The sequence below is a fragment of the Homarus americanus genome, unplaced genomic scaffold (assembly GCF_018991925.1).
Source record: "Homarus americanus isolate GMGI-L3 unplaced genomic scaffold, GMGI_Hamer_2.0 scaffold32929, whole genome shotgun sequence".
NCBI classification, from domain to species: Eukaryota; Metazoa; Arthropoda; class Malacostraca; order Decapoda; family Nephropidae; genus Homarus; species Homarus americanus.
This window is the reverse complement of record NW_024737097.1, coordinates 10,813,908-10,840,809: the sequence shown is the minus strand read 5'-3', so window position 1 is coordinate 10,840,809 and position 26,902 is coordinate 10,813,908. Positions and strand designations below refer to the sequence as shown.

Here is a 26,902-nt window from a genome sequence, read left to right as displayed (position 1 = left end):
GTGGTGCACATTTTGGGAGGTGAGGTGTTTTTGGATACAGCGGATGCGAAGGACATTCCAGGTGTTGGGGTCTGCAAGGACATCTCCACCTGCCTCTTAGCCTCCTTGTAGTCCAAATTATTCTCTGCTCTCACCCTACTGATCTCATACTCCCTCAGGTAGGAAGGGCACTTCCTGTCTGAGGCAGCATGCTGACCCGAACAGTGGTAGCATTTTTCCTCTGTTTGTGTACAGTCATCGTCCCTGTGTCCGGTTTGAGCACATTTGGAGCATACCTGGGTGTTACGGCAGGCCTTACCAGCGTGTCCAAACCTTTGGCAGTTAAAACATCGCATGGGAAATGGAACGTATGTTTTCGTTTGGACTCTCTCATATCCTACCAAGACATGAGTGGGCCTAACAAGTCCGTCAAAAGTCAGTACAGCTGTAGTTGATCATTTTCGTTCACCGTCTGCGGCCCTCCTATTAAAGACGAAGGCATCGACGACTCCTTGATCTTTCATGTGGTACTTAATTTCGTCATTACTCATTCCCTGGAATTCGTAGCTGTTAACTACAGCCTTACAGGTATTGAGAAATGCTGGGATATACGGTTCCACTATAGTTGAATGAAATGTTTTCAGATTCAAGGCGTCCCTCATTTGCTTTGCGTCTTTAACAGTAACTTGGAGTTCGCCTTTTCTTGTCTTTCGGACTTTCTCCACGTCCCCTATCTGATCCTTAATGGCCTTCTGGATAATGAACCCATTAATTTTGTCAAACGAGGTGGACGTGTCAACAGTCCGAAAGTGGATTACTCTGGCCTTCTCATTGAAACTTCAATGTTACGTCTTTGTTGTGTGTTTTGGTCGGTGGTCGTTACATTGGCTTTGTCTGTCATTGGTCTTGGCAGTCGTGGGTCATGATTGGTCTCCCGCCTCTGCTTGTCCCTGCCTGGACGAGTAGAGGGGGGCTTGTTGATTCCCCTCCCAGAGGGCATGGTTGGGGTGGCTGGGAACCACCCCTTGGGTACAGTTTTAGTTGTTTTTTTACATATACTGATGTTGGTGCACTAAGGTTATGTAAGGCCCTTAGTGAAAAAAAAAAAAACACTTTTACTTAAGGGCGACCCGCGAACAGTGGTGTGCCTGCACGATCACAGACGTCACTGCTGGATTGGCCCAGGTTATTTCCCCGACCCCCACTGGAAACACACAATCCCACTCTGTGAGGGGTGCACCACTGGGGGGGGCTCTAGCACGAATACTGAAGTATGGAAAAATCAGCAGGTGCCTCGACCAGGGTAAGTGATAGAAAAAATGTAGTAAAGAGAGAAAGCCCTCCTACCACGTCAGGAAGGACAACAGTTAGCGCTTCCCTCGCAGTTGTGTGGGTCACTCACACTAACTGTGGGGAGGGAATGCTAAGGTTGTCAGTCCTGAGCGCTCGTGAGGTGTCAAAAGTTGGACAAATGACAGAGTCACTTTTAATATGAAATTGCTGTTGAACAGCGAGAATCAGTGCATGCGCACAAGATCCAGTAGGCTATGGCGTATAGAAACCGTTACGGGAGAGTAGCTATTCCCGCAGGAATGTGAGTCTCCTCTGGTGTCTAGTCAGCCTCTGAGCATCTGTTTAGTCATGCTGAGCTTATATTTGAGACTTTAGTAGGTACTGTATGAATGCGATATTTTTTTATTTCTACTTAAGAAACATTTTGCCAATATAACAATACTAATATTTAATTAACAAAGTCCGGTACTTTTTACAATTCTGACTAGACTTCATTGGAATCGCCTTCATGACCAATCTTAGCTAGAAACTAAAAGATATTTTATATTCATGTGTATTATCTCAGATTTTTATTGCAAGTTAATCTAAGACTTATTTTTTTATTTAATATTGTACTGACTCAACGTTGTTTTGCTTCTTAAGGAATTTTCTCGTACGTGTGGGTGCTAGACGCAGCAGCACTCGTCAACACTCCAGGCAGACAGAGCGTTACGGTGTTTGCAGAGGAAGATACACATTTGTCTTTCATTATCAGCGTGTACTAATGTGGACCTCTCGTAGTGAGCTCTGGCCCTCCCAGACTATATACTGTACATGTTTCTAAATTTGTATTGTATTTACTCATAAGTAATTTGTCCATAAATATGAAATCAGTTTGGAGATTGAAGTCTACAGTGTGTACAGATGTCCAGTCTCAGTTTTATAAAAATAAATAAATAAATGGACACTTACGTTTTATTTAAGACTGTCTTTGTTTATATTGTGATAATGTTTGGATTCTGTCAACTTTCTGGTTTTAGCGGCCAGTAAGGGAGGTCTTTTTTATATGCCTCAGCCAGGTCATTGTTTTAGTGGTCCCAGAGCTCTACTTTGACCCACCTACTGTAGGTCCTTAGAATGTCTTTTATTTGGTGTATTTAGAAACTTATTCTGACCATTACTTATCTTAGTATCTACTCTAAGGCTGCTTATGGTGACTTAATTTTTTCTTAAATGATTTAAAATGTAACCTGGGAAGGAAGTTTCTCACGTGTTTTTATGTTTGTTCTTAATTAAGGTTTTTCACGTTATATATTTGTTAGAAACCGTTAAACCGTATTGAAATATATGAACTACATAATACTTGCTGTACAAGAATATAAGACTGAAGGAAGCTGCAGTACGCAGCCCTAATCACGTATATTTTTTTTCTACCTATACAGTATATGAAGCTTCCCAGCGAGTCCGAGTTAATGATGGTGCTTCGTCGATTGTTCCACTCACCCAAAACTCTATTTCCTAACAATGGTTACCTAATTCCATCCTAAATTTAGATTTATATAATTTAAAACCATCGCTACTTGTTCGCTCCTGATTTTATAATTTAAATAACTTAATAATATTACCTTCCAACTTTGCACTTTGCGTCTACTGTACTGTACAATATATATATATATATATATATATATATATATATATATATATATATATATATATATATATATATATATATATATATGTATATATATATATATGTGCCCATATTTTAACAAGATTCGTTGAAATGAAAGGAACCGCGCGCCAAAATTTATTTTGGTGTAAAACCGCTAACCCACGAAATAAAAATATAAATTTATTCTAAAAATGCAAATAAACTCTACTTTTAATAAATGGTCAACAAAACATAGCAACTGAAAAATATACATGAAATCTAAATGACAATAATACAAAGTAAAAGGAAAAGAATTCTGTGTGTTATGATATTGAATAACACTTTAAGCAGACCTCCACCAGTTAGGGTAAGTGACATCATACTATTGTCACAGTCTGATTACATATAATTTGCCGTGATATATAGTGACATTTCGTTGTTCCATTAACGACATTATCTCTCTCTCTCTCTCTCTCTCTCTCTCTCTCTCTCTCTCTCTCTCTCTCTCTCTCTCTCTCTGTATATTTTGCAAATTTATCTCTCGGTCTTTCAATGTTAATATCATGGGATAATCTATACCAGTTATATAATATATCTGTTAATATCTTGTAATAATCCTTTCCCACCATGAGTAATCTCTCCCTATCTTGTTACATTATGTACTGTACTGTATTGTACCAAACACCATCGTCCAATGTTTCCTGACAATCGTACAAGAACTTTATGTTATCTTGTAATCATGTCTCTCCGTGTGGTAGGAAACCCTTACCGTGAGTACTTCCACTAGTCCTTTGCAAAGTAAAAAATAAATAAAAATTTGTGCAATTATTTGGATTTGCTGGGGTGTATATCGTGTTATCAATCTCCCATAAGGAAGAAGGAAATAGACACAGCAGGAATTATCTATTGTGTCTCCAAGGCTAATGGGGCTCTTAGTTTTTAACACTGTAGCTACTCTTTACGATCTCTTTATTAAGAAGGAAATGAAAGGACTTCAACATGAGGATGCTTGGTGAGAGTTGTCTGTCCGTCCAATAGAAGACTTTATTAGAAGTAACGAATCATCAGAGAGTGAATGGCAGCAACAGAGAGACCTAACCAAATGACCTTAGAACATAGTACAAAATATTTCTGCACAAATTACGATCTAACCAAAGTTTTCAAGATTCTATAAAAATATTAATGAGTCTCCTCTCACGATATACGTGACCTTAAAGTTGCTTATCGCAGTTGTTAATTTAAACCAAAACGTTTTCAGGTATGGTCCTTTGTAGGAAAGCAAAGGCTCAAATTCTTCGGTGGTTAGAAAGACTTTTCTTTTTGGTGAATAAATATAAATAAATAACACACTCACACACACACACACACACACACACACACACACTACTACTACTACTACTACTACTACTTCGCTGTCACTCGGAATCGAGTATGACGTTCATCAAGCAATGATACAATGATATGAGCTATTAGGGATGTCACCCAGGTTAGTGAGTTTTGAGGTGACTAAAGAGGCCGATACGGGACCCGCAGCATTGTTCACATTCGTTGCACATGTGGAGGGCTACATCTCTTGCAAGAAGGGCGGTGGCAGCGTCTTTCCGGCGTTGGCGCTTGTCTGCCTCGGTTTGCAGTCGGGCTAACTCGAAAGCATTGACACCTTCTCATGCGGTGCTCCTCCAAGCATTACGATGTGGAATAACCGACTCCCAGGTGAGGGGTGAGGGGTGAGGGGGGTCGATTTGGCACTTTTTCAGGTTTGTTTTAAGACTTTCCTTATACCTTTTCAATTGCCCGCCTGCGTTACGTTTACTATTCGTTAGGTGACTGTAAAGTAGCTGCTTTGGCAATCTACTGTCGTCCATGCGGGTAACATGGCCAGTCCAACGTGGTTGTTCATTGATAATGGTAGCCTCGATGCTCTTACAGTTGTTGTCAGCAAGAATACTGGCATTTGTTCTCCTGTCTTCCCAGCGAACTCGGAGGATGGAACGTAGACTACGTTGGTGAAAGTTTTCAAGTGCCTTGAGGTGCCTCCTGTATGTAACCCATGTCTCACTGCCATATAGCAGGGTGGGGAGGATCACTGCTCGATAACCGTGCAGCTTTGTAGATAATTTAAGCTCCCTACAGATGAAGGCATGATTTCAGAGTCTGCCAAAGGCTTGAGATGCACATCTGATCCGATGATGAATCTCTTCATCGATGTCCGCGGTGGTGTACAGGTGGGAGCCGAGATACCGAAAATGGGCAACATTAGAGAGGGTAGTACCGTTAAGCTGGATGGATGGTGGAGGTGTGTCTGAACCAGGGGCAGGTTGAAAGAGAATCTGAGTCTTACGTACATTCACCTCAAGGCTGAAGTGTGCATAAGCTTTTGCATAGGTGTTCAGGATCTCCTGTAGGTAGTGTTCAGTGTGAGCAACAAGGGTGAGTCGTCTGCATACTGAAGATCAGTAATGGAATCTGCCAACACCTTTGTTCTTGCCTGGAGTCGTCTTATGTTAAAAAGACCCCTTTCACCCAGTACTCGATGTTCACCCCGCTAGCTAAATTGGCACTGGCACGAGTAAGGAAGGCAGCCAAGAAGATGGAAAAGAGGGTTGGTGCCGGTACACACCCTTGTTTAACCCCTGTTTGGACGGGGAAGAAGTCTGACTTGGTGCCGTTGTGCAGAACACTGCCGTTCATGCCAGTTCATGCCATCGTGGAGTTACCTCACAATGGCGATGAATTTTGGTGGGCAGCCAAAACGGTTGGGGGTCCACCAGAGGGATTCCCTGTTGATCGAGTCGAAGGCCTTGGTTAGGTCGATGAAAGCCATGTATAAGTCACGACGCTTTTCTCTGCACTTTTGCTGTATCTGGCGGGCAGCAAAGATCATGTCAGTGGTGCCACATGATGTTCTAAAACCACTTTGAGATTCTGGGAAGAAGTTTTCCGCCCCAGGAAGAAGTCTGTTTAGGAGGACTCGGGCGATAATGTTGCCAGCTACGGAGAGCAGCGAGATCCCATGGTAGTTGCCACAGTGTGACTGGTCTCCCTTGTACTCATAAATATTGATAATGGAGGCGTTTTTAAGAGCTTAGGGGATTTCCTCCTTTTTCCATACATTCTCCAGGAGAGAGTGGAGACGGCTGGTAAGCAGAGGGCCTCCTGCTTTATACACCTCGGCTGGGATTCCATCAGGCCCTTGGGCTTTGTTATTTTTCATCAGTTTGATGGCAGTAGCTACCTCATCCAGGGATGGAGGATAGCTGATATGGGTCATTTCTGGATGCTAAGGGACCTGCTGGGTAGTCAAGACATCCACATTGGTGTTTCGGTTGAGCAATGAATGGTAGTGCTCTTTCCAGCGATGAAGGAGGCTTTCATAGTATTTAATAATGGGGTTACCGTCAGATGAGCGGAGGGGGGACTGTGCTATGAGTGACTGGCCCATAAAATGTTTTAGTGGAAATGAAAAATTTGTGCATCTTGTGCTGATCTGCAAGTTTTTGTGCTTCACATGCTATATTGGTCCGAGACTGAGGGTTGTTCTGCCGGTCAGTAAAAGCAGCACGTTTATCATCGATGAGTACTTTCATTGCCGGGTCACTTTCATCAAACCAGTCCTGGTGTATTCTTTTGATCTGGCTGAGGTTCTTTCAGCAGGTTTTTGTCATAACAGTATCCCATTTGGCACTGGGTTCACGTTGTTTGCTGTTGGGTTCTTTATAAGCCCATGTTCGAGCTGCTCTCTGAAAGCATGTGCTACCGCTGGAACCTCCAGACGCTTAGTATTAAAACCTCTTCTTGAGGCTTGCTGCCTTCGCCGTTTTGGGGCGACGTGAAGTGAGAGCTTGGATCTGGCAAGTCGATGATCAGTGTCACAGTGGTCTGAGCCACGCATGGCACGGGTGATGAGGACATCTCGGCGATCTCTTTCTATGACAATGATGTAGTCAATGGGATGCCAGTGTTTGGATCGTGGGTGTTGCCACGAACCATTGAACTTGTCGGCCTGCCTAAATAAAGTATTGGTGATACTGAGCTTGTGTGCAGCACACTTGCTGAGGAGGAATAGGCCGTTGGGATTACACTTGCCTATTCCATTTCTCCCTATGGTTCCCTGCCAAATGTTAGCATCTCTGCCATCTCTGGCATTGAAGTCGCCAAGGAGCACAACCTTGTCTTCTCCAGGGATAGCGGTTAACACTCTGTCTAGGTCGGCGTTATAGGCCTCCTTGGTGTCATCTGCATCCAGTGTTGGGGCGTATGCACTGGTGAAGAAGGCAAGACGTGAGTGATTCAATGGGACTCGAAGCGTCATGAGGCGCTCCTTGATCCCAATAGGCATTTCAGTTATCCTGTGTAGGATGCGTTGGCGGATGGCAAAGCCAACTCCATAAATGTGGTTTCTCCCCGCAGCAGGCTTACCCTTCCAGAAGGTGTAGCCAGACCCCTGTACTGTGAGTTGGCCCTTATCTGGGAGCCGGGACTCATTGATGGCTGCTATGTCGATGTTATACCTAGCCAGCTCTTTTGCCACAAAGGCAGTTCTTCTTTCAGGTCACGCATTTGTGCCAGTATCCAGAAGGGTCCTGACATTCCATGGAGCGACCATAACTGGTTATATTGTTTGTTTTTGATTGGATCTGTGATTTTGGTTGTGTTTTCGACCGCATAAGGATGACCTTGCTGGATGCGGTTGCCCAGTCAGGTTGGGTTTTTAGGCAGGCTATGTCTAGGGCACCTTTTCTAGCCCCCTCCCCATGTGGAGTGAGCAGAGTGGCTCCCCGAAAGGGCTGCTCAGTCGCACAGACAGGACCAGATTGCACTACTGCCTAGATCCCAATGCATAAACGACCATCTTATCTGTGCCGCCCCTGTGCAGAGTTGTGACTAGAGACTCCCGGCAGTCATCTCTGCCTGTCCCCGTCGCCACTCGTCCGTCGCCATAGGCCTTTTGGGAGCATAGGGGTTTTGATAATGATGAGTAGTATGATGAACTGGATGATGGCTGCACGCACACACACACACACACACACACACACACACACACACACACACACACACACACACACACACACACACACACACACACACACACACACATACATCCGGGAATTAGTCTAAGAGGTTTCTACTATATTAGTGTGTCGACAGAAAATAAGGTTGGTGTTATAAAAAGCTTCGACTTTACAGTAGGGTGTTTGCCTCTTCACAGTTCCAGCACCATAGATGCTGTGCGGTCACCTGACAACACTGGAACAAGATATCCCATCACACGTTCAGTGATTATTCTCACCACGGCATAACCATGCGCTAAAACTTAGAGTAATTACAAGGTCACCAGTGTATAGGACTTACTTCCAGTTCGATAGAATAAGCTAATTAAAGTAATCATTTCTCAGTCCAGATTCAAAGAATCACAGAATACACTACGTCAAGTTAAGTCAGTTTCAACACTAAACTTAACGTAATTAAAGTGAGAACCTCCAAGGGATACTCCACCGAGAAGGTTTTATCATTTATGAATCTACTTTTTTCAAATAATTTTCTATTCTAAATTAAATTATTATTCTTAAATGACATCAAATAAACTATTAATTCAATAATTAATCAAGCTTTACACATGGGGCGCCAAGATAAAGGTCTTATAAAAACAGTAAAAAATTCAGTCAGTGAATTATGAAATGAAATAATTCACACTCAGAATAATCACAGTGCTGTATATTCCTGAAAGGGAAAAGTAATTAACTATGCACTCTACCAGTATCACACAACCTGAATGAATCTAAATAACCTGGCTATTGTGGACTTGATCTCACCTTCCTCTATTGTATATATATTTGCCTTGTTATGTATTTCTCCTTTGTCTGTACTCACCCCTGAAGGTGTGAATTACACGAAAGCGCTAGGGAACTTCGTGTTTTCTTTTTCCTTGTGGTTATCAGCATATACCTGGATCACGCGCACCCACAGTGATATACTTGCATATATATATATATATATATATATATATATATATATATATATATATATATATATATATATATATATATATATATATATATATATATATATTTAGATTCATTCAGGTTGTGTGATACTGGTAGAGTGCATAGTTAATTACTTTTCCCTTTCAGGAATATACAGCACTGTGATTATTCTGAGTGTGAATTATTTCATTTCATTAATTCACTGAATGAATTTTTTACTGTTTTTATAAGACCTTTATCTTGGCGCCCCATGTGTAAATCTTGATTAATTATTTAATTAATAATTTATTTGATGTCAGTACAGTACAGTACAGTACAGTACAGTACAGCACAGTGCAGTACAGCACAGCACAGTACAATACAGTACAGCATAGTACAGTACAGTACAGTACAGAACAGCACAGTACAGTACAACACAATACAGTACAGCACAGTACAGTACAGTATAGTACAGCACAGCACAGTACAGTACAGTACAGTGCAGTACAGCACAGTACTGTAGAGTACAGTACACTACAATACAGTACAGCACAGTATAGTACAGTTCAATACAGTACATCTCAGTACTGCACAGTACAGTACAGTACAGTACAGCACAGTACAGTACAGTACTGTACAGTACAATACAGTACCTGACGACTACAGCTGTCCCTCTTTATCCTTGTTTTTATATTTGTAATTGTAAATTATTGTTGATACGTCCTTTATGATCATTAGTTGCCACAACATACTTGACCATTAGTTGCCACAACAAACTTGACCATTAGTTATCACAACAAACTTGACCATTAGTTGCCACAACAAACTTGACCATTAGTTACCACAACAAACTTGACCATTAGTTGCCACAACAAACTTGACCATTAGTTGCCACAACAAACTTGACCATTAGTTGCCACAACAAACTTGACCATTAGTTGCCACAACAAACTTGACCATTAGTTACCACAACAAACTTGACCATTAGTTGCCACAACAAACTTGACCATTAATTGCCACAACAAACTTGACCATTAGTTGTCACAACAAACTTGACCATTAGTTGCCACAACAAACTTGACCATTAGTTACCACAACAAACTTGACCATTAGTTGCCACAACAAACTTGACCATTAGTTGCCACAACAAACTTGACCATTAGTTGCCACAACAAACTTGACCATTAGTTGCCACAACAAACTTGACCATTAGTTACCACAACAAACTTGACCATTAGTTGCCACAACAAACTTGACCATTAATTGCCACAACAAACTTGACCATTAGTTGTCACAACAAACTTGACCATTAGTTGCCACAACAAACTTGACCATTAGTTACCACAACAAACTTGACCATTAGTTGCCACAACAAACTTGACCATTAATTGCCACAACAAACTTGACCATTAGTTGTCACAACAAACTTGACCATTAGTTGCCACAACAAACTTGACCATTAGTTGTCACAACAAACTTGACTATTAGTTGCCACAACAAACTTGACCATTAGTTGCCACAACAAACTTGACCATTAGTTGTCACAACAAACTTGACCATTAGTTGCCACAAAAAACGCACTCAGAACATCCTGAATTAGTTGTCTTTACCAGAAATATTTGCCAAAAGATCGTGTTTTGTGTTTAATCTGACTGAACATCATCCAATATGAGTTTCATGTCATTTCTTCGTTTAATGTTTGTAATTCATTTCCTTTCGTTATGTGTGTACAGAAACGATGGCAGATGTATCTGTCGTCTCTCATAAGGTTCTCAAGGTCGGGAAAAAGTCAGAAAACACCATATTTCTTAAGTCAGGATATTTAGCTCAGAGAAGTGGATTGCAACAGTCTGGTTGACGAGGTAACAGGCAGAAAATTCACACACTTAGCGGATGTAACTCTTGTAACATGCCTTGTAGTTATTAGCGTGTAAGTTAAAGAAGTCACTTGTAGTATCTGTTTGTTCTTGGTTTAGATTGTTTGCTGTTCACACAATCACTATATTCCTTCTTTTTACTATGTTGGTGTGATGACGATGAAGGGTAACTGTCCAGCTACGACAGAATATTGGAGGTTGTTGTCTGAGTTCCATTAACGTGTCGTCTGTGGTGCCTGAGATATACTCCAAGTCTAATTATAATAGTGCAATATGTATTTGTATTTAGCCCATATTTATATAATTGTTACTGCCTTATTCGACAAGACTATTACGTGGAAAATTGTCTTTAGATTATTTCATATTGTTTTTCTTGATCAAGGTATATGAACCTTAAAGAAATGAGGACAAATATTTTAAATATGTTTGGCAAATTGTTGTCAACCATAATATATATATATATATACAATCAACACCTAAACCTGCCAGGATTCGAACCCACGGCCCACGCTCGAGCCAATGACTGTGACCGGGAACTCAAACCGCTGGAAACCAGGATACTAAAAGCTGTCCTAGACTTTGTTATATATATATATATATATATATATATATATATATATATATATATATATATATATATATATATATATATATATATATATATATATATATATATATATATATATATATATATATATATATATATATATATATATATATATATTTTTTTTTTTTTTTTTTATGACGAGGACTCCAGAAAACTACAAGAAGATCTAAAAAAGAAATTGGCATGGTCTGAAAAATGGCAGATGAAATTTAATGTGCACACATGTAAAGTACTTAGTCTAGGACAGTGGTTCTCAACCTTTTTCACTCCGTTCCCCCTTTGAGGAATTTTCAACATCCTCGTGGCCTCATTCATTTTTCTCCCAGAACAGACAGACAAGTGATAAAGACTAAAGAATGATAAAGAAGTACAGATAAATAGGACAAGAATTAGAATGGCAAACACACACACACACACACACATTCACATACATAACACGCCCATGCACTCACACATAAAGCACACATACAGTCATACACAAACATGCACACAGGTAAACATTCACACTCAAGCTAGCAAGCTGAAGTGTACTTCCTGTAAGCAAGAACACGCCTCCTTTGACAAGGACCACCGCGGTGTTTACATATATCGTGAAAACTGTGTCGGCGACCCCAAGCACCAGGGACAAAGACCCACGGTCTTTACGACTGACAAATATTAACAGATGTCTACCAGTGTCAGTGGCCCTCAAAGTGCCGTCAGTGACAAACACTTCCGTCCGCCCACAACAGATATCAATAGATGGCCACCAATCACTTACTCCCGACGCACTCTGTACCATCTAAAGCGTGGGAACGGTTATCCTGATGGCAGTGTTATCGCGCGACTCAAGTCACAGAACATATTCCACGCACGTAGCCATAGACAGGGCTGTCATACACATAAGCCCATTAGAACCGTAACCTCCACTAGGAAACCGGAGAAACGCACCCCTGACAGACCGTGCCAGTACACTGAAGTTCCACAGTATTGGTATGATCTCCCGTCTTTACTGCTATCCAACGTCACTTCCCTAGCTAACAAGTTCGACGAGCTGGCAACTACAGTCAGGTCAGCCGACGAGAGCGTCGTTGCCATATGTGAGGCTTGGCAAATTGTGCCTGAAACGTGTCATATTGAGGGATATCAACTCTTTCATCACCTTCATTCACATAGACGCGGAGGGGGCGTTGCCCTCTTCTGTCAAGACGACCTACGCCCGTCACGCCTGGATGTTCAAGTCCCAGCAGATGTGGAAGCATTATGGGTACATGTTGTGCCACCAGCCCACCCGCGCCACACTGCTTCCATCATAATCTGTGTGGCATACCATCCGCCTCGCTCACCCACCAGAGACACTCTTATCAATCATCTCATTACCACCTCAGACCACCTCAGAGTTAGGTACCCATGTGCCAAGTTAGTATTATGTGGGGATTTTAATGAAATTGACACCACTGATATCCAGGACCAGCTATCACTATCACAAGTTGTGACCTTCCCCACACACGGTCAAAATACCCTTGACCTTATCTTAACTGACTTAGCGGACCAGTACCAACCACCTCAACCAATGCCTCCTATCGGGTGTAGCACACACTTATCAGTGCTCTGGTCCCCAGCTGCCACTCCCACTCAAGTACAGAGACCCTACATCAAGACCTACAGGCCGATTACTGACTCTGCAGTGCGCCTCTTCGGGCAGTGGATAGTTCACCATCCCTGGACTGAAGTACTTAGCGTGGATGACGTGGAAACCAAATGGATAAATTATACCAACACCACCACGGAAGCTCACCACCACTTCTTCCCCGAGAAGTCCGTCAGATCTCACCCAGCTGACTTGCCCTGGATCACACCTCGGATCAAAAGACTTATGCAACAGAGAGACAGAGCCTTTCATCTCAATGACCACATCCGCTACAGGTCCCTTCGCAACCGAGTCATCCGCGAAATACGCACTGCAAAGAAGTCCCACTACCCAACCAAATTACAACACCTGAAGCAGACCAACATCAGTCAATGGTATGGTAAGCTTAAAGAACTCTGTGGACTAAACAATAAGACACACCCCCTCCCCTTCCTTAGCCATCTCACTAATGTTGACGCAGCTGAGCAAACAAATAACCATTTCGCTACTATATGCCAGACGCTCCCCCGGCTTGACACAACCACTTTCCCTGCTTACCTACCAGCCCCCCTTCCCACTGACTTAGTAGAAGAATTTGAATTAGCAAAACGCCTGGACAAACTAAAATTAAAACGCTCTACCACCCCCATTGACTTACCAATGAAACTCTTCAAGGAGTTCTCCCCGGAGCTTGCTAAACCCCTATGCTCCATCATCAATGCTTCTCTCAGTCAAGCCAGATGCCCAGCTGACTGGAAGACGTCTTATGTATCACCCGTGCCCAAGTCAACCAGCCCACAATCATTAAATCAGCTACGACCTATTGCAATCACCCCAATACCCAGCCTAATCTGTGAAAGTTTTGTGTTCGACTGGGCTTATGCTGATATTGCAGGAGTCGTAGACCCTCAGCAATTTGGCAACATGAAAACTTCCTCCACCACTCACTGTCTTGTCAGCTTTCTCGATTACATATACCGCCATCTCGAGAAACGAAAAACGTCTGTAGCTGTCGCCTTCATTGATTTCACTAAAGCATTCGACCTAGTCGACCACAATATAATCATCAACAAAGCTATTGACCTCGGGCTTCGGAGAAGTCTTATACCATGGCTTACAGACTTCCTCAGTGACCGACGCCAAGCTGTACGCTTCCGAGGGGCTGTCTCCACCTTTCAGTCACTCACCTGTGGCGTCCCCCAAGGCACCAAGATGGGACCACTCTGCTTCCTTATGCTCATCAATGATGCCCTAAGAGAAACCCCTGCTCGCTGGAAATATGTCGACGACTCCACCATTGGGATCAGCGTCAACAATTCTGCTCCCAACTATACCGCCCTTCAGGATTTATTGAACAGTCTCCAAAACTGGGCCACCAACAACCATGTCACCATCAACCATACCAAGACCATGGTTATGCACATCAACCTCTCCTCCGACATTGTCCCACCTCCTTCCATTACTCTAGGTCCGAACACACTCCAGGTTGTAGATTCCACGAAGCTCCTCGGCGTCACCATAGACAACAAACTAAATTGGAAACCACACGTCAGTGAAGTTGTCAAATCCTCCAGTTTCTGTCTCCACCTCCTCCACCGACTCAAGTCCCTCGTAGTTCCTGCACCTGAGCTCCTCAGTGTTTACTCAACGTTCATACTTCCCAAGCTCACCTATGCCTCCCCCACCTGGTCTTCCTCCCTAAATGCCACACAACGTAAACACCTAGAAAAAGTGCAAAAGAGGGCATGCAAGATTATTCTCTCACCTTCCTACTCCACATATCAAGAAGCGCTCAACACACTGACCCTTTCGACTCTCACTGACCATCACCACGACCTCATCTGCAAATTTGGTAAGAAGCTTCTACACCATCCTCGACACCGGCTCCTACTACCACCTGAGATCCCTAGCCCGAGAATTGCTGTTCGATACCACAACCGCATCCACCCCATACGTGCACGAACTGATCGCTATAAGAACAGCCCAGTCCCAACCATTGTAAAAATTATCAATAACTTGTAATAAACCAGTGTATTCACTCCCAGTAAACACGACTCCTTGCACTGTCACTATGTTGAAATGAACTGTAGTTTGAGCTTTTCCCCATCTAGTTATTATATATCTTATTTGTATCACTTATGTTACTTGTATATTATTTGTAATTCGAAACCCATTCCCCAAATATGTAACTGTATATTTTCAGCCTTCTGGCTGCCAAGTTCTTTCAATAAACCGTTAATTATTATTATTATTATTATTATTATTAAGCACTGCCCAACTTGGAAGAATGAGAAGAATAGTGAGTCATACCAATTTGCACTAAAAATGGTAGGATTATATAAGTAAAGAATGAGTATGAACAACAATGGCACCAATAAATAAGGATATAATTAATAAAGGAAGTGTACAAATATTTCACTCACATAAAGCAGCGACCACATGAATTATGAAGCAAAATAAGTAACACCAATCACGGAGGATATTATGCTTGAGTCAAGCTCAAACACAATATATGGTTCAGAGACGATACTACCAGCAATGAGATACAGGGCAACATTATTAATAAACTACATGAGTGTGCCAAGAATTTTGTGCTGATATGGGTGCCTAGGCATTGCAACATTTGGGGCAATGAACAGGCAGACAAACTAGCAAAAGCGACTGTGGGTCTCAGGGAGACAACCAATGTACCCTGGGAGCGTCAGTCGTGTCTCTCCTTGGGGAAGACATATACAACAGGGAAGTGGCAACTTGATTGGACGAGGTTAGATCTTCACAACAACTGGAAGACTAACATAGGAAACTGGCTTTCAGCATACAGAAAGAATAGGAGGGAAGAGGTGGTTCTCGCCAGACTAAGGTTGAACTGTACCTATTTGACCCACCTAAAAGCCTATTTAGACAACTCCTTTCCACCTATCTGTGCCACGTGCAACAAAATTCTTTCTATCCGACACATTCTGACGGAGTGCAGCCAGTACGAACCAGAACGCCGGCAGCTGGTGATCCTAGCTGCCGAGCGAGGCTTCGTGCTGACTGTACCCAATATATTGCAAGATGATGTCACCATAAGTGACGCTGTAATAATCTTCCTCAAGGAGACCCGTCTTATCGGCATGTTGTGAATGACACACGCATGAACTCTTTTTATATTTATAATATGTATGTAACCATGCCCAAACCAAATAAAAATGAATAAAACAAAAATTTAAACATACAACATGAGAGACACATCACAAACCTTTCCATTACATACAACACGCACATATACCAAGTAAAACTGACACCTACCAACACATATTCAAACAAAAAGACACGGGCTACAAAAGACAAAAAAAAAAAATCACAGAGAAACTAGTCACCTGACCGGCCATTTCATCTGGTCTGTCACTAACTCACCATCATATCACTCACTCATACCATAATTCATCCCAAATAAAACAACAAGAAGAAAGAAGAAACCAAAATACCAAGAACAAGAAGAACACAAGAATAACAAGAAAAGAAGAAACAAGAACATCAGATTAGTTGTAGCAAGAAAGAAGACCAAGACTAGAAGAAGAAACCTCAAGAAGAAGAAAGAAGACATCAGCTCCGGCCGAAATAGCCCAAAGGCGAAGTGGCCAGCAATCCCCAATACCATACCATACACTCCACTGTTTTCGTGATGGTATCCCGGGCCAGACTGAGATTATTCGGTCCTATCACCACTTGCAAAGGGATGACACACGGACACGTACTGAACAAGTCAGTTCAGCAGCTCGGTCCAGTGCCTGTCACACAGACAGGGACTGGACCTGTGAAATCTTAAATAATCCGTAAAAAGTAAAAAAAAAATTAGCACCAGAGTATGTAAATATTAAAATTGTATTGTCGTTATGATTAAACAAAATGACAAAAAAAATGAAAATTCTCTTCTGCCAAGTCAAAATAAGTAATACAAGTTTTGTTTAATTCAGATTCCCAACATTATTTGGAAACGTACAATTTATAACAGCTCGCCGTGGCTCCCCTAAATTCTTGCCGTGGCTCCCTTGGGGGCCATGGCCCCCAGGTTGAGAACCACTGGTCTAGGAGATGTAAACAGAGAAACCAGATATCAGATGAACAACGTTGTTATAGAGAAATCCGACTGTGAGAAAGATTTAGGAGTAATGATAAGTAGGAATCCTAAACCAAATCAATAATGTGTATTTGCTCGAAACAAGGCTAACAAAGTACTTGGGTTCATACAAAGGAGTGTTAGTTACAAGCCTAGCGAGGTTATCCTTAAACTAATGTATATCTTGCGCTTGTGAGACCTCACTTGGATTACGCAGTTCAGTTCTGGTCACCGTACTACAGAATGGATATAGAATCCCTAGAAAGAATTCAGAGGAGAATGACAAGACTAATCCCGGGCATTAGGAACCTTGAGCACAGAGACAGATTAAAGCTTCGTAATTTGCACTCCCTCGAGCAACGTAGAGTGAAGGGCGATATGATCAAGGTGTATAAAAGGAAGTCAGGGCTAAACAAAGGTGATATAATAAAGGTATTAAAATTATCCAATCAGGAACGAACTTGTAGCAATGGTTTTAAATTTGACAAATTTAGATTTAGGCGCGAGATAGGTAAACATTGATTTGGAAATAGAGTAATTGATGAGTGGAACATGTTACCAAACATCATTATTAACTCGAGTACGCTAGATAGCTTCAAACATAGGTTGGATGGATATATGAGCGATAGGGGTTAGGTGTAAACGGGACTGCCCAGTGTGGGCCAATAGGCCCGCTGCGGTTTCCTCCATTCTATGTTCTTATATATATATATATATACATATATATATATAAATATATATATATATATATATATATATATATTTATATATATATATATATATATATATATACATATATATATATATATATATATATATATATATATATATATATATATATATATATATATATATATATATATATATATATATATATATATATATATATATATATATATATATATATATATATATAATTTTATCTCCACCTAGATTGTTAGTGATAAATGGAACAAGTGAGCAGGACTTCACATCTTCCGAGGCAGGATCTAGCCTACTCTATGGCGATCTTTTGGCAGAAAAACTACTTTCTCTCAAAATTGGAAATTAACGCGTTTAAATACTTTAGTGCGTCCAGAATAACACTAATTCAATTTCTCCGAATCATTAGCTCCAATAATTACTGAATTCCAACTTTTTGACCCACGATCCTTAATTAACATGTCAAAGAGTGCTTTCTAGTAGTGTTTTGAAGAAAATCATAATTTTCAAGATAATTGCTGTTGGAACGTTAAGTGGTTCCCACATTACCGCATTGGGGTAACTTGAATTTTTAGTGGGGTAATGTCTCCCAAAATTATAGATAGTACAGAAAGTCCTTAAGCAAATAATTTACTCTGTATGAAAACAAAAAGCTGGAACAGGCAGGATGTGTCATCTTATGCCATTGTAACCACCAAGCTGTTGGCTGCAGGAAGCAACCTTATCCATCCCAATGATTATTATTAAGTTGTTTGTATTGTTGATGTTGATTTTAACTCTGAAACTTGAGTTGAGAAAATAATAAATAAGTTTATTTAATTAATTATGCGTCCGTCAATCGTACGATCTTAGTTGATGATCCAGATAATAATTTTGTCATCAGGTGAGGTGGAGTCATTATGAAAGTAACCTTGTGAAAAAGTTTGGGAACCACTGAAGGGAATGGGTCACTCCGGCAGTGTACTGTATCCACCACCAAGTGAAGCCTCAGTGAGCATTTATTAGAAAGACCTTTTAAGACGACATGTTTATTTTTCCATTTATTACAGAATACTGAAAAAATCAATGTTTTGTTGAAGATATTACTTCCTCTCCCTTCATCATTCTCCTCTCTCTCGGTATTTCTCCGCCTACATATTTCTTATTTCCCCATTTCTTTGATATTGATATTGAAACAGTTTATTTAGCCAGAAAAATACAGATACAGAGCGGATAATAATAACAATAGTGATATGGCTGAGCCAGTTGAGAGCCTGAGATCTCTTAGTGACACCTGATATATACTGTACATTTATCTTAAGGAATTATTATATGCGATTTAGTATCATCTGGAATAGTATACGTAACATGGTGTGAGTAAATACATATGAAAATGTTACCACGATCCTACTTGTTTATATCTTTATATATTTATTTAGTTTTTATTTATTTGTTTAGTTTTTATTTATTTATATATATATTTTTGTTTACATTTATTTTATAAGTATATACATATTTTACAGTCGAGTTAACGTACAGTAAGTAATATGATAAGTGAGGAAGCAATACAACATGGGTTATATTAAGGTGAATCAAGGGAACAGACACAGTCAGGATCATGTCTTAACGGCTGATATATAATTATTGCAATGGTAATTTTCGATCTACGTGACAATTATGTTATAATGGGTTTGACGGTACAATAAAGGTAAGAGTATAAGGTAAGTGTTACAAAAATGTTAATACTTTGATAATAGATATTTTTTAAGAAATGATTTAAAGGATGGGAGCGTAGTGGTTGCTCGGATGGGTGGGGGTAAGTTGTTCCACACCTTCACACCGTGATATTTTATAGAGGTCTGGGACTGAGAGGAGCACATGGGGGATGGTTTTAGTAGGTCTGGGTGTCTTTAAGTTGTACCTCTGGTTATTCCGAAACTGGAAATAATTTTCTCAATCAAGTGACTAAGAGATTTACTAAGAAATAGAGCACAGCAGCAAGTGCTCGTCAGTGTAATCATTTTTTTTTAAGGTAACTGTCTGCACGAATCTCTTCTGGGCAGTGACCAAGGGTTGTGGTTTAGTGGAACTGGAGGCCCCCAATAGTGTGTGACAGCGTGTCAAGGTCATAATAATTTTATTTCATTGCTACAAGAGTGAGTTACTGACGAGTGTGATATAGGATACCGCACTGTTTATTAACTTTACTGTGAATGGCTTGTATGTGGCTTCTCCAGTTAAGTTTCTCATCAACAATAACCCCAAGGATTTAAATATTGTGTTTACGTTTTAGGACTGTATTAACAAGGTACATACAGGGGGGTCCAGATCTGGAGGTAAGTTTTCCTTCTGTGAAAGATTATTTAACAGATTTTTTCGAGGTATAAGATCAGTTTATTACATATTACCCACCATTTTTTTTTCTTTTTTCGACTTCTCAACTTTTCCCTTTCTCTTTATTTTTTTATTTTTATTTGTCATGATCATCTTATTTTATGTTCCTTCACTACTTCTTCCTCCTCTCTCTGCATCTTCCATTATCTAGTCCACTCATCATCTCTCAATCACCAGGTGTATGTATTCCTTGTTTCACCCAGGACCTGAATATGTAATCTTCCTTTGGCTGTTGTTAACTCCTCCCCATCACTCTATAACTATCTCATCGGCTGGTTGAATACATGGAAATACCGCGCCGATTTTTCTGATTGGCTGGACGAATGCATGGAAATATAAGACCGACTCTCTGATTGGCTGGACGAATTCATGGAAATATTACACCTACTTTCTGATTGGTTGGACGAATACATTGAAATATAGGACCGATTTTCTGACTTACTGGACGAATGAATGGAAATATAACACCGACTTTCTGATTGACTGGACGAATGCATTAAAATATTGAACGTACTCTCTGATTGGCTGGACAAATACATGGAAATAACAGCCAGTAAAATTCAAGTTATGTTCCTCGTTGCCAGAGAGACCTCGATAATTAATTTTGGATTTTTTTTACAGTAACTAAAATTTTTAATAATTAATAAACGCGAACAAATAGATGAAAGTTTAACCGAACAAGTATGATAGTAATACAGAATGGATAATGCCTTCATCATCCATTTCCTAACTATTAAATAAAAACATTCAGTAAGGAATTATTAAACGAGTGTCTTGTGATATTCATAGTTACATTCTTGTTCACGAATTGCATCTGGTAAGTATAGAGACGCCAAAAATTTTATTTGCCTTGGTTGAATTATGAGAATTGTTTTGTCACCTCCTTCCTCCATCCATACTTCCCTCCCATGTATACTTCCCTCCCACCTATACTTCCCTCCCACCCATACTTCCCTCCCACCTATACTTCCCTCCCACCCATACTTCCCTCCCACCCATACTTCCCTCCCACCCATACTTCCCTCCCGCCCATACTTCCCTCCCGCCCATACTTCCCTCCCACCCGTGACAGGGACCACGGAGGTGTTTACATATATCGTGGATACTGTGTCGGCGACCCTACGCACCAGAGACAACAACAGATATCAACAGATGGCCACCAATTACTTACTCCCGACGCTCTCTGGACCTTCTAAAGCATGGGAACGTGTTACGACCCTTGGCCTCTTAGGGTGTAACAATATCACAAAATTCACAAATTCAACTTTGTACTATAGGTCCAGGAATAGATCCCACCAAATTATCACCTCATTTCTATGGGGTATATTGAAATTCATGCAGTGGCTTTAATTACAAAATATATTAACAAATAAACAAACAATAAAACAAGTATATCCGTATGTACAAAAATAAATAAATACAAATTAAATCTGAACAAATAAACTACTCAACCGAGTGACAAAATAACGAACATCAACGTAATGATTAAACACTTATTTAGTCTAGACGCTACCCTAAACAACGTGGTTATTCAACACACGTAACTCATAAACAAGTAAGTTATTTAACGTTGAATTCTACAATATGACTACACAGTCTCACATATAAATCACTATGTAATACTTGGTGTTCTCAAAAGTCGAGCAAGGTTAACACAGTATACCACTAGAAATATACAATAGGAGAGGAGATACTTATCTTACAACTGCCAGCCCAACACTAACGCCACCCAGCTCTGAGAGGAAATGACGTCATAAACAAAAGACGTTCAATTTGCAAATCCACAAATAGCTATCAAACGCTCACTCACTCACTAATGTTACTACATTTTAAGTAAAACATATAATATCTAAATTTTAACTGCTTAAGTGTGTACACAACGAATCAGTCGGAAGTTCATATGCCGACCAGTAATCTATTCATTGGTTCTTATTCCGACACTTGTAACAGAACGGTTATCCTGATGGCAGTGTTATCGCGCGACTCAGTCACTGAACATATTCAGCGCACGCAGCCGTAGACAGGGGCGTCATAAACATAAGCCCATTAGGACCGTAACCTCCACTAGGAAACCAAGAAAAACCCACCCCTGACAGACTGTACCATTACACTGAAGTTCCACGGATATGGTATGATCTCCCATCTTTACTGCTATCCAACGTCACTTCCCTAGCTAACAAGTTTGACGAGCTGGCAACCACAGTCAGGTCAGCCGCCGCTACCGTCATTGCCATATGGGAGGCTTGGAAAATTGTGCATGAAACTTGTCATATTGAGGGATATCACCATCGTTCACATAGACGACGCGGAGGGGGCGTTGCCTTCTTCTGTGAAGATGACCTACGCCCGTCACGCTTGGATGTTCAAATTCCAGCAGATGTGGAAGCATTATGGGTACATGTTGTGCCACAGGCCCGCCCGCGCCACACTGCTTCCATCATAATCTGTGTATCATACCATCCGCCTCGCTCACCCACCAGAGACACTCTTATCAATCACCTCATTACCACCTCAGACCACCTCAGAGTTAGGTACCCATGTGCCAAGTTAGTATTATGTGGGGATTTTAATGAAGTTGACACCACTGATATCCAGGACCAGCTGTCACTGTCACAAGTTGTGAACTTCCCCACACAGGTCAAATACCCTTGACCTTATCTTAACTGACTTAGCGGACCACTACCAACTACCTCAACCAATGCCTCCTATCGGGTGTAGCACACACCTATCAGTGCTCTGGTCCCCAGCTGCCACTCCCACTCAAGTACAGAGACCCCACATCAAGACCTACAGGCCGATTACTGACTCTGCAGTGCGTCTCTTCGGGCAGTGGATAGTTCACCATCTCTGGACTGAAGTACTTAGTGTGGATGACGTGGAAACCAAATGGATAAATTATACCAACACCACCATGGAAGCTCACCACCACTTCTTCCCCGAGAAGTCCGTCAGATCTCACCCAGCTCATTTGCCCTGGATCACACCTCGGATCAAAAGATTTATGCAACAGAGAGACAGAGCCTTTTATCTCAATGACCACAACCGCTACAGGTCCATTCGCAACCGAGTCATCTCCGAAATACGCACTGCAAAGAAGTCTCACTACCCAACAAAATTGTAACACCTGAAGCAGACCAACATCGGTCAGTGTTATGGAAAGCTTAAAGAACTCTGTGGACTAAACATTAAGACACACCCCCTCCCCTTCCTTAGCCATCTCACTAATGTTGACGCAGCTGAGCAATCAAATAACCATTTCGCTACTATATGCCAGACGCTCCCCCTGCTTGACACAACCAATCTCCCTGCTTACCTACCAGCTCCCTTTCCCACTGACTTAGTAGAAGAATTTGAAGTAGCAAAACATCTGGACAAACAAACGCTCTTCCACCCCCATTGACTTACCAATGAAACTCTTCAAGGAGTTCTCCCCGGAGCTTGCTAAACCCCTCTGCTCCATCATCAATGCTTCTCTCAGTCAAGCCAGATGCCCAGCTGACTGGAAGACTTCTTATGTGTCACCAGTGCCCAAGTCAACCAGCCCACAATCCTTAAACCAGCTACGACCCATTGCAATCACCCCAATACCCAGCTTAATCTGTGAAAGTTTTGTGTTCAACTGGGCTTATGCTGATATTGCAGGAGCCGTAGATCCTCAGCAATTTGGTAATATGAAAACTTCCTCCACCACTCACTGTCTTGTCAGCTTTCTCGACTACATATACCGCCATCTGGAGAAACGAAAATTGTCTGTAGCAGTCGCCTTCATTGACTTCTTTAAGGCATTCGACTCAGTCGACCACAATTTAATCATCAACAAAGCTATCGACCTCGGGTTTCGAAGAAGTCTTATACCATTGCTTACAGACTTCCTCAGTAACCGACGCCAAGCTGTATGCTTCCGAGGGGCTGTCTCCACCTTTCAGTCACTCACCTGTGGCGTCCCCCAATGCACCAAGATGGGACCGCTATGCTTCCTTATGCTTATCAATGATGCCCAAAGAGAAACCCCTGCTCGCTGGAAATATGTCGACGACTCCACCATTGGGATCAGTGTCAACAATTCTGCTCCCGACTATACCGCCCTTCAGGATTTATTGAACAGTCTCCAAAACTGGGCCACCAACAAACACGTCACCATCAACCGTACCAAGACCATGGTTATGCACATCAACCTGTCCTCCGACGTTGTCCCACCCCCTTCCATTACTTTAGGTCCCAACAGACCCCAGGTTGTAGATTCCACTAAGCTCCTCGGCGTCACCATAGACAACAAACTAAATTGGAAACCACACGTCAGTGAAGTTGTCAAATCCTCCAGTTTCTGTCTCCACCTCCTCCACCGACTCGAGTCCCTCGTAGTTCCTGCACCTGAGCTCCTCAGTGTTTACTCAACGTTCATACTTCCCAAGCTCACCTATGCCTCCCCTACCTGGTCTTCCTCCCTAAACGCCACACAACGTAAACACCTAGAAGAAGTGCAAAAGAGGGCATGCAAGATTATTCTCTCCCCTTCCTACTCCACATGTCAAGAAGCGCTCAACACACTGACCCTCTCGGCCTCACTGACCATCACCACGATCTCATCTGCAAATTTGGTGAAAAGCTTCTGCACCATCCTCGACACCGGCTTCTACTACCACCTGAGATCCCTCGCCTGAGAATTGCTGTTCGACACAACAACAGCATCCAGCCCATACGAGCACGAACTGATCGCTATAAGAACAGCCCAGTCCCAACCATTGTAAAAAGTATCAATAACTTGTAATCAACCAGTGTATTCACTCCCAGTCAATCTTACTTTTTGCACTGTCACAATGTTGAAATGCCCTGTAGTTTGAGCTTATCCCCCCACCTAGTTATTATATATCATATATTGTATCACTTATGTTACTTGAATATTATTTGTAAATCAAGAGACCCATTCCCCAATTTTGTAACCGTATATTTTCAGCCTTCCGGCTACCATGCTCTTTCAATAAACCGTGAATTATTATTATTATTATTATTATTATTATTATTATTATTATTATTATTATTATTATTATTATTATTATTATTATTATTATTATTATTATTATTATTATTATTATTATTATTACTTCCCTCCCACCCGTACTTCATGCCACTCCTCTTGTATTGTCTCTTTGATATGAGTGTTTCAGTTTATATAGAGTGTAAGTCTGAGTACGAATATTAACTTCATTATCGGATAATAATGTAGACAATATCCTGCACTTCTCTTCAGGTAATGGCTTAGGAGAGATAATTTTTTTTTTTTTTTATAAATAATGTTGTGAGAAAAAAGAAACAATATTAACATGCAAAAAATTCGGATGACCAAACCTATTTTTACTGGGGTTGATGGTTCGTGTGAGTTACGCTGTCTGTGTCTATGTATTTGGGCATCTAACAAACTGGGTTTTTTTTTAAGTATGTTGGTCCGCAGCAGTAACTTGAGGACGGGAAGAGTTATAAAGTTTACATTTTCAAGAAGTTTTCACCATGTCTTAGAGCCAGAAGGCCGAATCTTAGACAAAACGACCATCCAGCATAAGTTAGCACTTCACTCAAGTGCAGACGTGTGTATAGACTGCCTGTGTTATAGATTTGCAGCAAAATACAGTATTTTCTCTGCAGAAGAAATTTTGAAGTAGTAATATTACTGTTACACAACTGAAAAAATGCATTGTTGAATTAATCTTGGTTATAACTCGGCATAAAGTGGTGCGACTTTCTCGGTCATCAGGATACACCAAATGCCACGAGGTACTGGACTAAGATAACAAGTGAGTGTCACGGAACCTTCTTATGAGGAAATGTTCTTTCTTCAGCTGAGATATATTTTGCAAGAGATGATCGAGCTAATTTATTTTTTCCACAAACACGACGTGGCGAGTATCAAGTTGATTTGTGAAATATTATCTTAAAACTGTGTGTGCTTCATCGTCAGTAATTTTAACACAATCTGCATATGTGCCATGCAAGTAGTAGGTCATCAGGCCACCGTGCCGTCTCCCGCGTGAGTCCTAACACGGGAGAGTTGTGAAGACGCCAGAGAAAAGAATCTTCATCAAACTCGCTGTCTCCTACTGATGTCGTGATAATAACCTCCCAACATTCTCCGACTCACCTCAGTATTAGTCACTACTTTTTCTCATTTGTCTTTCCTTTTAGATTTGCCTTTTTCCATCACCCTTTCTCTTTCTTTTGGTTACCTCATCAGCTGTTCTTTATTTACTTTGTGTAATTTATAATCTCACCGACGTCAAAGCGGAAGATAATTTTCCCTGGTATCAAAGTGTAAGATAATTTGCCTTAATGTCAGTGTAAGATAATTTTCCCTGGTATCAAAATGTAAGCTAAATTTCACTGACGTCAAAGTGCAAGATAATTTTCCTTAATGTCAGTGTAAGATAATTTTCCCTGGTGTCATAGTCACTTGTGTCTTCAAAGCCTAGATAGTTTGGTATTATCTCTGTGTCAGGTAATTATTTTTTTTAAAGAAAACTCACGACTTATCACTTATAATGGTCTCATGTTATTAATCTCAAATCAGAATATTAATTACACCCCAGTTGATATATTTAGGTGGAGTAAACCTCCTCCTCCTTCGTGGCGCTCATGAGATATATTCACTGGTAGCGAAATTGCGATATTTTACAGGAGATAACATTATTTTTCCTAACTATTGACCTTAATTGTTCATTATTAATTTTATTCATATTATTATTAAAACAGGCGTCTATATCGGTAGAATGGTTATG

The 26,902-nt window shown here is 40.9% G+C and overlaps 1 protein-coding gene across 1 annotated transcript in view; it reads left to right on the top strand.

The window, feature by feature from the left end:
* The window catches only part of LOC121873112 (chondroitin sulfate proteoglycan 4-like), a 164,305-nt gene that overhangs the window by 48,958 nt on the left and 88,445 nt on the right, over positions 1-26,902 (top strand). The gene's annotated exons all lie outside the window — the stretch shown is intronic.